Raw genomic sequence first — 12,233 nt, 5'->3', positions numbered from 1 at the left:
ACACAACACCAAGGCCTTTTGCAGTGCCCAGTTGCCCCTACAGAGAAATCAAAAGCATCATTTTTAGCTTGTCTTTTTGGCCATGCTCACCTCCACCTGGGTATTATCCTCCACACTCACAGATCTGTTCTCCCCTCAGCACTGAGGACTTCTCACCCCTGATGGCACGTCTTTGAAGATTTGCGTGCCCAGTGGGGGCTGGCCCTGCACTCAACTAAAATGTCCTTGTTTAGGCTTCATTTCCAGACATGAGACAGAGAGACACTGCCAGTCAAGCAGGCTTGTCTAGCTCTCAAGAGCCTCATTCGTGTTTGGTGTCAAAACTACCTGAATTCAATCAAGAGTCATTAACAGAGAAGCTTTTCCACAGATTTATTGTACATTCATCACAAAAATTGTTGGTTCAAGTTCCCATTCTAGGGGATAGTCGGGAACAGGCAGCGGCCTCTACAATACACAGGGTCCCTACAAACAGAGCCTGGCAAAACTGAAGAGATTTCATGTAGAACCATGTGCCAAATGCTTGCCTGTTCTTCCCCAAATAGCTTAAAGTCTCTCCAAAACAGGCTTTGCAGAAACCATAAAGACAAGAACTGAATATGTCATTACGGCAGTGATTAGTACCATCCTCTCTTGGTACTAATAGCTCTCTGTTTTGCAGGCCTCAGAAGGAGATGTTTAACAACACTCAGCTACGCAAGTACAGTGTTATTTCTTAGCCTACCAGGAATTAAGAGATTTCCAGTGCAGAAAGGGTTGTTATGGTCACTTTGTCAGACCTCCTGTGCAGCAGGCCAGAGACTTGCTGTGAGCACAACTTGTGTCCAGCAGAAACGGATGACTCGGCCAGCCGGCGCTGCCAATGCAGAGGGCAGGAGGTGGCCAGGCGAGCCCTGCTGACATTGCAAGGCCGTACCAGAGAACAGCAGCTGACGCATACAGCTCCTCTGCCAGGCAATGAAGTGGTGAGGTAGCACCACCCAAGTTGTTTTAACACCTTTTTGTTTTAACACTTTTTTTTCCCCTTTGCTTAAAAAAGTATGACTTGATCCAGGGACCAACTTCCACTCACTAGAACATGTTTTACCTTTATCTGTCAAAAATTGAGCGCCACGACTTCGTTTCAAGTAGATACCTGAAAGAGTAAAACATGCAAATATCAGAGCAGGGATATGACGATGTCTGAGCCTCCCAGCAAAGCCTTCAATGCAGAAAGACTGCTAGTGAGCCCAACAATTCTGGTGAAAGCAGCTGTTCTCTTATGAACAGTCCCACCACTCCCCACCACCAGCTTTCACCTCAAGTGTTTAAACCATACCTGTACCCTGGCGCAAGGATTAGCCATTCACCTCAGATGATGCAAGAAGCCAATCCAAACTATTTTTCAAGCTGTGAACTGCCCTTTACAACCCTCCTGCAGGACTGCTGCAAGGACAGATTTTCTGAGCCAAACACGAGGTGCTCGGACACCTGTGGCATGGGGCTCTACAGGTACCAAACAGCTCCATCATTACATTGCCAGCTTGGTTTAATCTGCTGGAGAATGCAGGCCTGATGGCTGAGTATGGAGTGGCCTGCTCAGCAGAGTATGACTCAGTGGTCATAGCGAGGTGTGGTACAGGACAGCTAAGGCTACAATAGAACAAACAAGCAATAATTGGCTACTAGGTTAAAAACAATATGGGAAATGAGTTTGCATGTTTCTGTTTAATAAAAGCTTCACCTGACAGCAATAACCCAAGCTTTCCTCCCTTCGGAATCCCATCCCTGTCGCTTAAATGTTTATACAGCAAAGGAAAACGCACAAACAACCTGCATTTTTTAAAACCAGCTGTCACTGTGAGCTACCTTTATATAAATCCCTTACAGGGAGGCCACCGCTTCCACCACAGGGTCTATCAATCAGACCAGTATGGCACCAAGCTTTAAGTTCACATCCACCTCACCTGCCTGCATAAGTCCACCAGACAGGGAAGTACAATACCTCTCTGAGGCTCTAAGGGCCAAAGCCAGTACAGAACTGGAAGCTGTATTTAATAGTAAAAGGGGCATCTCCTACCGAAGCTAAAGGGCCAGCACAGTACCCTAGAGCTGACTAACACCAAGTGTATCAGTTTATCTGGAATCCTTGATATAGCACTCATCTTGAAGAGCTGTCTTGAGCTGTCCATCCAAGAGCTACTTCTCTGCATTGAAGGATGTCTCCGATGAGGCAAAACCAGTTCTCATCTCTGGCATGTCTACAGGAACTCTGGCTCACTGCTGAACTAGAGCATCTGAAAGGACAACAGTCAGTCAAAAACTAGTTGTCCTTGTCTCTGAGAACGTGTTATGTACTGCAAGATGCATTTTCCTGGTACCTGTTAGTGTTTTTCTTTGTGTTCCTTTTCACTATGTGCATTTACTGGCAAATACTAGCAAAATTCATCTTCTCTGAAGGACAGGAGCTCATGCCTAAGGCTCTGCTATTGGCCACCTGAACCCCACAGGCTGCCCTGACTTGCAGCAGTGATCCAGGCATCCCTGCAGAGCTTGCAGCAACAGAAACCATCAAAGGAAGGGACACCCCCAACCACACCTTGCCCAGCAGCTAACTGGGGACTTTGCCAGGGCTGCCCAAAGGCCCTCGCGCATAAAAGCAGACACCCTCAAACCCCTTTAGGCTGGGGAAAAAGGACCACTTTTTCCAATTCCCTTCTGTTCCCTCTTGATTTAAAGTATCAGTACACGTTGTTGCCACAGGAGGGCACCACACGAAGTCCTTTCACAAGGCCGCACCAGTTACCAGGCAGATTTACACAAACAGCCTACGACTTTAACAGTTACAGTTTCTAAACTGTTTACAGTAATCCTTCAGCACGTCCAGTGTCGTTCCTCCTCAGCCAGTCCTGGAGCTGGGAACAAAGGGACCGAGGGGCCTGTGAGCAAAAACACACAGGTCAGACAGCGTCAAAAGCACAAATACAACAACAGGCAACACAGCAGCCCTGAAATAGTTTAGTGTGTTCGATTCAACCAAACACACCCACCATTTTCTACAGAAACACTTGACTTCTTTACTTCTAACTTGCTCCCTCTAATTGCCATTAAAACCCTGTAGGTAGATGAAGTAGGTCCTGCCTTTCTCTCACAGACAGGCCTTGTTCTTCAGCCATTTAATTTAGGAGGATAGTATCAGTGGAGTCAATATAATGTCACTGGCTCCACTTTCTTAGTCCTCCAGATGAATCTCTGTAAGAAACTCCTGGGAAGCCTCATGGGCTGACTGTGCTCTCCTGAAGGAGACTGTGCAGCCTGACCATCCTGCCTGCCTTCCTGGCCTGGAAGGCAATTCCCTGTTCCTGCTCTCAAACCCTGCTCTATCTTTCTAACAGCCCACTACTGTTTTCCAACAGTAACCACTATTACTCATTAACTGCTAATGCACGGCAAAGTGGCCAGGGACCGAACAAAGGCGGGCTCTGCTTCCCGTTTAATTCAGCACCTGGATTCCACTGACTCAGTGCACGGTCCTGAGAAATAACGCTGACTTTTTGTTAAATTTTCTCTCGGTTGCATTTACGTTGGTGTGCTCAACTGCCAGTATATTTTGGGACTCAGCTGTCCCGCCCCCAACTTGCTTAAACTTTTTCCAAGTAGGCTTACGTTTTAAGCTTTAGGTATGCAAGCAATACCAAGGCCACAAACTGCTTCATAAAATGGCCGTAAGGGGCTGCACTCTCTGCCAAAAGGATGCTTATGCCACGGCGGGAGCTGAGTAAGTGTTTTGCTGCAGATGCAAAGCTGTGGCTTAAACTCAGCACCAGAAAGGCTGCACCAGCGAAGAGAGTGGTCTCAAACTAATTCACAAAACCAAGCCCACGGGCAGCTCCCCCCCCCCCGCAGGGCCCGTCACGCCGCCGCGGGCGCTGCCCCAGGCAAGCCCTGCCTGCAGGCCGTGGGGCCCGGCGGGCATCGCTCACCTGCCGCCCTGGAGAAGGGTCCGCGGGCAGGAGAGCCTCTTCATCAGCCCGGCACGGCCGTGGCCGCGCGGATTCCCACATGAGACGCACATAGCGGCGGCAGATCCTGCAAGGCGGTACACGAGATGGCGACAGGCGCGGGCAGAAGGCCGCTCCCAGCGCCGCACGGCCGCACAGGGGCCCGCTCCGGCGGGAAGGAAGGCTCGGCCCGGCCCCGCGGGGCCGCTCAACCCTCTCCACGCCGCCGCCGGCCGCTCCGCTGGGCCTCTGCGTGACCCGCCAGCGGAGCGGGGGCGAACACCGCCGCCCCGTACAGAAGGCCGCTCCCGGCACCACCGGCGCCGCTCTCCCTCCCGCCGCCGGCCGCCCTCGGCCGCCTCACCCCACCACGGCAGGGCGAGGGAAGACACTGCGCCGGAGCGGGGCGCGGGCACCTCCCCGCCGCCATAAGGGGGCACATCCCGCCTCACCTCGTGCCACCTCCGTTTCCTGCGGGCGCAGGCGCTGAGACAAGCCCAACCGCGCCGCGCCGCTGGGAGGGGCCGTCCAGCTCCGCTTCCTGCCCGGGCGCGGCGGGGGGCGGGCAGGCACTCGCCGCCGGGCGGGGCCGCCTCGCTCTTTGCTTGAAAAAACTACGACCTTAGACGGGCGACGGGCGGGCCCTGCTCTCCCTTCGCCGCCGGGGCGAGACGCCTCGTGTTTCACTCTGGGTGGGAGCGCTGTCCCACGCGTCGGACGCGGTGCGGGTGGCCGCCGGTCCCGGGGGAAGTGGTGGCTGTGGAGGCGCCCAGGGGTCGGTGGGGGGCGCCGGGACCGCGACCGCCGGAGGAGCGGCTGGTGCGGGGCGGCGCAGGAGCTCCCGCCGAGCCGTGCTGACCCTGCGTCCCGTCTCCGCTGCAGCCACGCAGCGTTCGCCCGAGAAGTAACGGGCCGAACCCGAGCCCACCACGTACTGCAGCCTACCTGACAGCCGGCCGGGCAAGGGAGCGCTTTTTTCCAGCGAGGGCTCGCTCTGTTACCTCTAGCAGCCCTTGCCCAAACGTCACCATCTTGTGCAACACCTGCTTATCTGTCCGCCTTCTTTCCTTCCGACAACAAGTGCTTGATCCTGCAGATTTAAGCACGTGAATAACATCCTGCTACTGGGTCGGGCAATTTCCTTTCCCCCGGGCCCTGCTCCGCGCGTAGCCCTGGCATGGCTGAATGAGAGCCACCAGCTCTCAGCAGCCGCAGCAACCACCGGGTTTGCACCGGTGGGGCTGGGGCCGTGACAAAGCTGCCGTGTTGTCTCAACCCCTGGGGCAGGTCCACAGCTGCCAAGTGCATCTGCATGGGCAGCCACCATCCAGGCTGGGCTGGGCTGTGCTGAAAGTAGCACGTAGAGTCCCTCTATTTGGAGGTATTTTGCAGCCAGTTGGATACACTCAAGTTTTCTCTCAATCTCTAAACAGAATTCCTTATGTCCCATCTACGGTGTTGGAAAGTACACTCTCAGGAAATGCCTGGGGCCACCCCAGCACCTCCTGCCCTGTCCTACTCCCATGCTGACCAGAAAGCTGCAGCCAGGCTGCTTGAGTAAACCTATTTATTGTGCCTGTGCAGTAAGTGTCAGATATATTTCACAGCCTGTATAATAAAACACTTGATGAAATGAACACTGAATAGCCTCACCATTTATAATCTGGGTTTGTAAAGCTCTCTTGTAGCAAGAGTCAGTAGCAGCCCTGCTTGTCTTCATTCTTTTGGTGTAGCTTTTCTGGCCTCCAGGGAAGCACCCGGTACATTTAGCATGGGCCTAGGCTTTGGGAGAGCTTCAGCATCTGCAGGCTAAACTGTTTCACGTATTACAGGTTGGCCTACCACCAGTCAGGCTGTCCAGCCCAACCTAAAACCTTATTTGCATGTTTGCCCCTTTCTGCGACAGTGCATGGTTAGGAGGGCTCAGCTGTTTATGAAGCTGCAGCTCACTCTCTGTGCTGGGCCAGCTGCACTCCCGGGTTGCGCTGCGGTCCTAACTCCTCAGGGCCACCCAGGACAGCCAAAGGCAGGAATAACAGCCATGGGAGGGAAAGCTGGGGAGTGGATGGTTGCTAAGGTGCAGTGCAGAGGCAGCTGTCACAGGTAGGGACAGGCTGCTGGGCTTCATTCATAACTTTTTATTCTTGCACAAGGCAAAGAAATAGCCAGAAGTAAAGAGCAGTAGCTGTAAACCACCTCTGCAGTCTCCATATTCTGGAGTTAACAAAGCTCTGCTTGGCCTTAGCAAAAGAAAAGCAAATTGCTCATCAGACTCCTCTTCCAAGCAAAGTAAATACTTTGCCTCCTGCCCTTGAAATGACTTATCAAAGGGCAATATCTCACCAGAGCCTGTTTCAAATGTGGTCTAACTACCGTTCATGCTATTATTAACTGGAGGCAATTTGGGAAGGGGAGGCAGGGGGCTTTGATTCCTCTCACATGAAAGCTTTAAAGAAGAGAAAGAAGTCAGAGTATCGACCTGTCATGACATGGCATACAGATAAAAGCCTCACTGTCATTTTTGCCCGCAGAGCCTCACCGTGGCTTCAGTGGCCTGACTGTGGGGTAGCTCAAGCCTGATTTATAAACTGCAGCTTTCCCATTCAGGCTCCCCAGAGCACAACCTTTCCTCCCTCCAACACCCCACAGGAAGAAAAAGGCACATCACCTCCCATACATGGAAGCATGTGGTCTACACTGCTGATTAAGCCCAACATTTCTGAGCATGCCCAAAGAGATCACTTGTATTGACATCCAGGAAAGGACACTTAAGAAGTAGTCCGACTTCCTACATCTGACAGCTTGTCAGATGTAAAAGAAAACCTTTGTTCCTAGTGGAGAATTTCAAATTCAGCATCATCATTGCTATGACCTGTTCTCTTGCTTTGCATTCCTCTGTCTGTGTATTAACCCTAGAGTTAACATCTGGCTTTTTAAAGAGTTAAATAAGCCGAAAGATCAAGGAATAGACAGACAAAAAACTGAAATACATATACAAATATCTGTTTAAATTAAAAATTGAGACTACTTTTTTTCTTTTGCTGCACATCAGCTTTTAGGTTGTGTGGTGCCCTCTTGGTCCCTCAGCGTCTTTCTGCATATTGCTAGTGTAATCTTGGCTGACACCGGCTCAGCTCAGTGGTGAAGATATGAAGAGCAGGCCTGTGCAGGTGGCTCTCTGTGCTTATAGCACTAGTATCACACAGAAGGAAATCTAAGCTCAGGGAGCAGCTGATCAGAAGAGGTAGGAATAGTTTTGAACTTCGCTCAGCCATGGCACCATGGCGTTTCCTACAGACTATGATAATGTGACCATGAATTTGCAACCACTCTCAGGGCAGACTTCCTTCAGAAAACCAAAATGATCGAAGAGATGGATCTGTGGGTAAAAAATAACACCGAAGAGGCAGATTATGAACTGAACTAAGCCAACAAAAGTGAAGTGTAACTTCAAAATCAGTGCGTTGGGAAGGTTTTTTACTTGAAAGTCTTGAGGTGGGGCTACTGGTGGGCAGATGTTTCTCTGTGGGGTGCTAAGTGGGGGAAAAACCCCCCAAAGTCCCTTTTTTACAGACCACCTTCTAGAAATACTATTGACTCTTGTTACAACAAAAGCAACACAAATACAAATACCACTTTGCTAATACATACTGAGCCAGACTTAAACATGTCACTGATATTTACTTAAATATTGTTAGGTATGTACTCTGATGTGGTTCAAAGAACACTTGCTTATTTAAAACAGCTTATTTTAAAACAAGGCTTTTTGTTTTCTTTCTTTTTTTTGTGTGTGTGTTCTTGGCACGATAGAGCAGCTAAAACTTTCTGCTTTCTGACCTTGACTTGTCAGAGATTTGTCATAATGGGATATAACAGCATATTTGCACTGAGTCTGCCAGCATGGATTTTCAGGGGCTGGGAGAGGCTGCTCACTTTTAGGGCTTTGTTGTATGGTGAGGAGAATTCAATTCTGCTCTCAAGATGACCTGAAAACTGTCTATTCATGCAACTGGAGTTTTTCTCCCTAACTATCCCGAAAAGCTGTGTCTGATGTTATGCGTGCCATTCCCAGCCCAGTCTCGGTGGCGTGGCTGGGCACCTTGCCTGTTTCTCAGCACTTATATTCATGCTATATCATTGCAGTCTGTCTTACTTACGGTAAACAGTGCCTGAAATAGCTGGCACCACCCACCGCTGGGGACAGGCACTGGGACTCCGTGTGCACAGGCCGATGGCACGCGGCACTCCCAGGAGTCTCACTGAGGTCAGGACAAAGTGGGGAGGAAAGATGGATTTCTGGCTTCTCAGCAGCTCTGACCAGTATCTCTGTAAAGCAGCAGTGACAAACCATTATGAAAGCACCTGCTTTCTAAATTTCTCTTCCCACTGTTTTTGAAAGTCAGCATGGTTCAACGCAGAGCCCTCAGCAGCAGCCTGGGGTAGATGCTGACAAGCCACTGTACTTCCCTGCAAGTTGTTTTACCCACCTGCAAAAGGGCTCTCTGGGGCTTCTTATAAAACACTTAGGGATCTGTAAAGGAAAAATTTGATTTTCTGTAAAGAAAAATATTACAAGCAAAGTAACATTTTTTATTTTTAGGCAAAAAGGCACAGTTCTTGCTGGAGGTGCAAAGCAAAATTCCTCTGACATTCTGCACTGCAAATACCAAGGGAATCTCATCAAACATATTCCATTTCATCTTTAGGCTGAAGACAAAGCTGTACCTCTTCCCAAGGACCTAGGGAACTGCAGGATCACTAGGATGACATCATTCTACTTGTTTATAAAACATGCTGCACACTGATCTTGGCGCTTAGTGTGCTCAGGTTGAGCTAAGAGCTAATGTAATGAACTCCAGGGAAGGATTTACATCAAATACCACTTTGGAATATTAGAGACAGCCAGGACCAACTCACTTGAATAATTACACACTGGCTAAAGTCCTCCTTTCATTTCAAAACCAGGCAATCACCTTTTTCACTTGCTCTCTAAAACTGTGTGCGTTGCTGTGCTATTTCACTACCTCAGGAGAAATATATGCAATTAAAGGATGAAGTAACTCCTGTTAATTACCTTGGGCTGAACTAAGATTGGTTTTAGCTCTAGCAATGACTCTTGCCACTCGAGGGGGGGAGCAAGCAAACCAAGAAAAGAGAAATCCAAATCTCAACAAGCATCCATAGCTGCTTTTATTTAAGATAACCTCAAAGGCAGAGGTGCCTGTGAATACTTCTGAACTTCAGTGTGTGTGTGGGAGTACAACACAAAAGACCCTGCATACATATACACATTGTATGCAGTAGCAATGCAGTGCTTACAATCCTTTTTAGTTTACTATTTTTATATTCTTCTGCCTGTGGATCCTAGTGTAAGGCTTTCAGCCATTATAGGGTATGTTTCCAGGCTCAGTTTAACTTGAATCTGAAAAAGAAGATTTTCTTGTGGTAAAAGTTGTAAGCGGTAAGTCAGTTTGAAAGGCAGGATTTAGTCCCAGCATTATGGCTGTCTGTTTGAGGGAGATCCACAGCCAGTGGCAGTTAAGCGAAGGACTCCTAGCAAATGGGACCAGAAGAAAAATGAAAGACAGAGAAACTGAGAGGGAAAAAGTAGAATGCTAGGAGACCAGAAGACTGCCTCCTGGCCTGAGAAAGACTTACTGTTAAACCATGGGTAGGGCTTGAAGGTCCAGGGTTTCAAAGGTGTTCAGAAGTCTCAAACCCATTTTGCTTAGTGGCTCCAGGTCCCTGGCCTTTTCCCACTCAGTTGTCTTGCTTGTTAAAGAGGATGCTAACACTTAGCTTTGCAGGGTTTGCAAAGATAAGTTCACTGAGGTTTGCATGGGAAGTGTGGGAGAAGATTCTTAAAGATGTTAAACAAGGGGAAAAAAAGGAAAACACAATACACTTTGCCCAAGTAACATTCAAAGCAGGCACCGAGAGAAAGCATTCAGTGGAGTTACAACACAGAAGTCCTTTGCCCACAGAGCCATAGCTTCAGCAGAACAAAAAATAGGTGAAGCACCTGGACATCCCCTTTGTTCTGAACCAGCAGCACATGCTGCACAGGGACATGGCAATAATTTAAAAGCTCGTTTTCTGCATCCAAACATCATGTCAGGATGAAAAGCAATCCATCCTGCTATCATTTAATGAGCACCCCTGGGACCACTGTACCTTGGAGGCATGATGTCACACGTCAGCAGAAAGATTATTTGTTTTGAAGCTTTGAATAGCTCTGAGACTTCATTTCAAAGTGCTCCACGCAGAGTCATGACTCAAACCCTTCTGGTCTCACAGAAGGGCACAACTGACTAGAGTTTCCCTGTGCTGCTTCTGAGCATCCTGTAAGGGATTATTAGATATTTAATTTTATGATCCTTTCCTCTCTTTTATGTAGGGATGGCTTTGTCATTGCTTCAATTCCATCATGTTCATGACACATTTTCTTAAGTGTCATATCAATGATGTCTCTACTGAGACAAGCAGAAAGAACCACAGCAAAAAGCACTGCAACAAAAACCAAGGCATTCGTTCTATTTCAGGTGATTTTTCATTTATATATAGCCCTTGGGGAAATCGTAGTATGAAAGCCATTTCAGACCTGTGACAAGGTAGCTGTGCACAACACCTGTCTGGTTTCTCCTTTTGTAAGAATAAGCAATTATTACTCAGAATTTTATACCTGTCCCTTGCAGGGAACAAGATATTAATCTAGGGCAATTTGCTGAGGAGCCAACATTTTTTCTTACCAGATCATAATAGTTTGGACTTATCCGGAAGCAACTGAAGTGATACCCAGGCTTAGCAGCAATATTACCTGATTGAAAATAGGTAGCATGGAAAATAGAGGCAGTCATTCTGAAAGGGTCATATAATGCTGAATTGCTGAACCTGATTCAGTTTTAAAACACAAAGCTTTAAGATTGAAACCCATAAAGGTCCTCTCCTTCATCATGTCTACATTGGAATTTACTTTTAACATTAAAGCAAGAACAAATGAAAAGTGCAGACGCTGTATACAACTGCTAGCCTGTCTGAAATTGGGAATAACTTCAATCATACTCTTTCAGTTTATTCCAGCGTTCTCCCTTCCACAGTGGAGAACCATCAGTAAAGCCATGGTTCCTGTCCCAAGCAGAGCTCCATCACTGAGTGACAGTTCAAAAGACATGGCACTTCAGGACATGGTTTAGGAGGCATCGTAGTGTTGGGTTGATGGTTGGACTTGATGATCCTAGAGGTCTTTTCCAACCTTAATGATTCTATGATTCTATACAAAAGCACAGGAAGAGATACTAAATTGGAAAGGGTTCAGAGCACAGGGCATACAGTCTTGCTATGTAATCTTGGAGAAGAAAGGAAGGGGATCTGGAATGGCTGAAGAATTTACAATGGGATCCAAAGTCATCTGGATCCTAGATTGATAAATATCACATCAGAGCTATTGCTGCTCACAGCAAGGCCCTTCCTGCCACATGGGCAGCAGCCTGGAATCGCCTCCATTGAACCTGCACAGCCTTACACTGCACAGAAGGCTTTTAGAGAGAAGCTCTAAAGATGAGATGAGACCTAAAGAAGGAAGAGCTCTTAGGTGAGGACCAGGCATAGTCATTCCAGACTTTAATTATAATGACCCTGGCAACAGCAAAATTTAGATGGGCAACAGCAAAATTTAGATGGACAACAGAATGAACAGAGCTGCATTCAGTGGTTGCAAATCAGTGTTTTATGTTAAGTGAAATTATTGTACACTGACAGGGACATAAATCTGGCTGATACAGAGGGTGGATTAGCACAGTTCTACACTCCAAGTAATGACATTAAAGATGCAGTGTGAATTTCAGGGAATTAATCATATTGATCACATCTTTTCAATAATGATGTATCAGGCATTTTTATAGCAGATTAAATTAACTGCTTTTACCATTCATTAATGTAACCCAGAATATTAACTATGCTTATGAAGAAATATTTTTACCCCCTTCCTGCAGACATTCTCTGGGCCCATATGCTGTTACTTTTCCTCTCCTACCCCCATTACAGCAGATAAGTGGATGAGATATTGATGGTGTGATACAGCTTCCCTCTAATGGAGCCAGGGTAGCTTTTCCTTGAACTAGGCACAGGAGCCTGCATGCAATAGAAGAGATTAACGCCAGGTGGCAAATTACAGTTGATTATAATAGGTGCATGTATAGCAAAACACAGTGTAATATTGCCAGGAAAACAAAATGTATCTGGCACCAACTCTCC

At 47.8% G+C, this 12,233-nt stretch overlaps 1 protein-coding gene, 1 long non-coding RNA gene and 1 other non-coding gene across 3 annotated transcripts in view; all 3 read right to left on the bottom strand.

Annotated features, from left to right (window-relative positions):
- Positions 1–358: 358 nt before the first annotated feature.
- Positions 359–4,524, bottom strand: LOC142060365 (uncharacterized). The gene is made up of 4 exons (XR_012661712.1): positions 4,433–4,524; positions 3,963–4,068; positions 2,845–2,918; positions 359–1,135 (listed from the first exon to the last, which is right to left on the bottom strand). It is a non-coding gene; the product is annotated as an uncharacterized LOC142060365 (long non-coding RNA).
- LOC142060617 (small Cajal body-specific RNA 15) lies at positions 3,093–3,223 on the bottom strand. Its single transcript, XR_012661836.1, has one exon.
- A 7,213-nt stretch (positions 4,525–11,737) lies between the features above and the next one.
- PDE8A (phosphodiesterase 8A) overlaps positions 11,738–12,233 on the bottom strand; it is a 160,093-nt gene continuing 159,597 nt past the window's right edge. Inside the window, exon 23 of the mRNA XM_075100478.1 lies at positions 11,738–12,110. The gene's annotated coding sequence lies outside the window, so the exon portion shown is untranslated. The remainder of the gene's footprint in view (positions 12,111–12,233) is intronic.

The sequence above is a fragment of the Phalacrocorax aristotelis genome, chromosome 7 (genome assembly GCF_949628215.1).
Source record: "Phalacrocorax aristotelis chromosome 7, bGulAri2.1, whole genome shotgun sequence".
In the NCBI taxonomy this organism is placed as follows: domain Eukaryota; kingdom Metazoa; phylum Chordata; class Aves; order Suliformes; family Phalacrocoracidae; genus Phalacrocorax; species Phalacrocorax aristotelis.
Note: the sequence above shows the minus strand (reverse complement) of the source record. Positions and strands in the feature narration are given on the sequence as shown.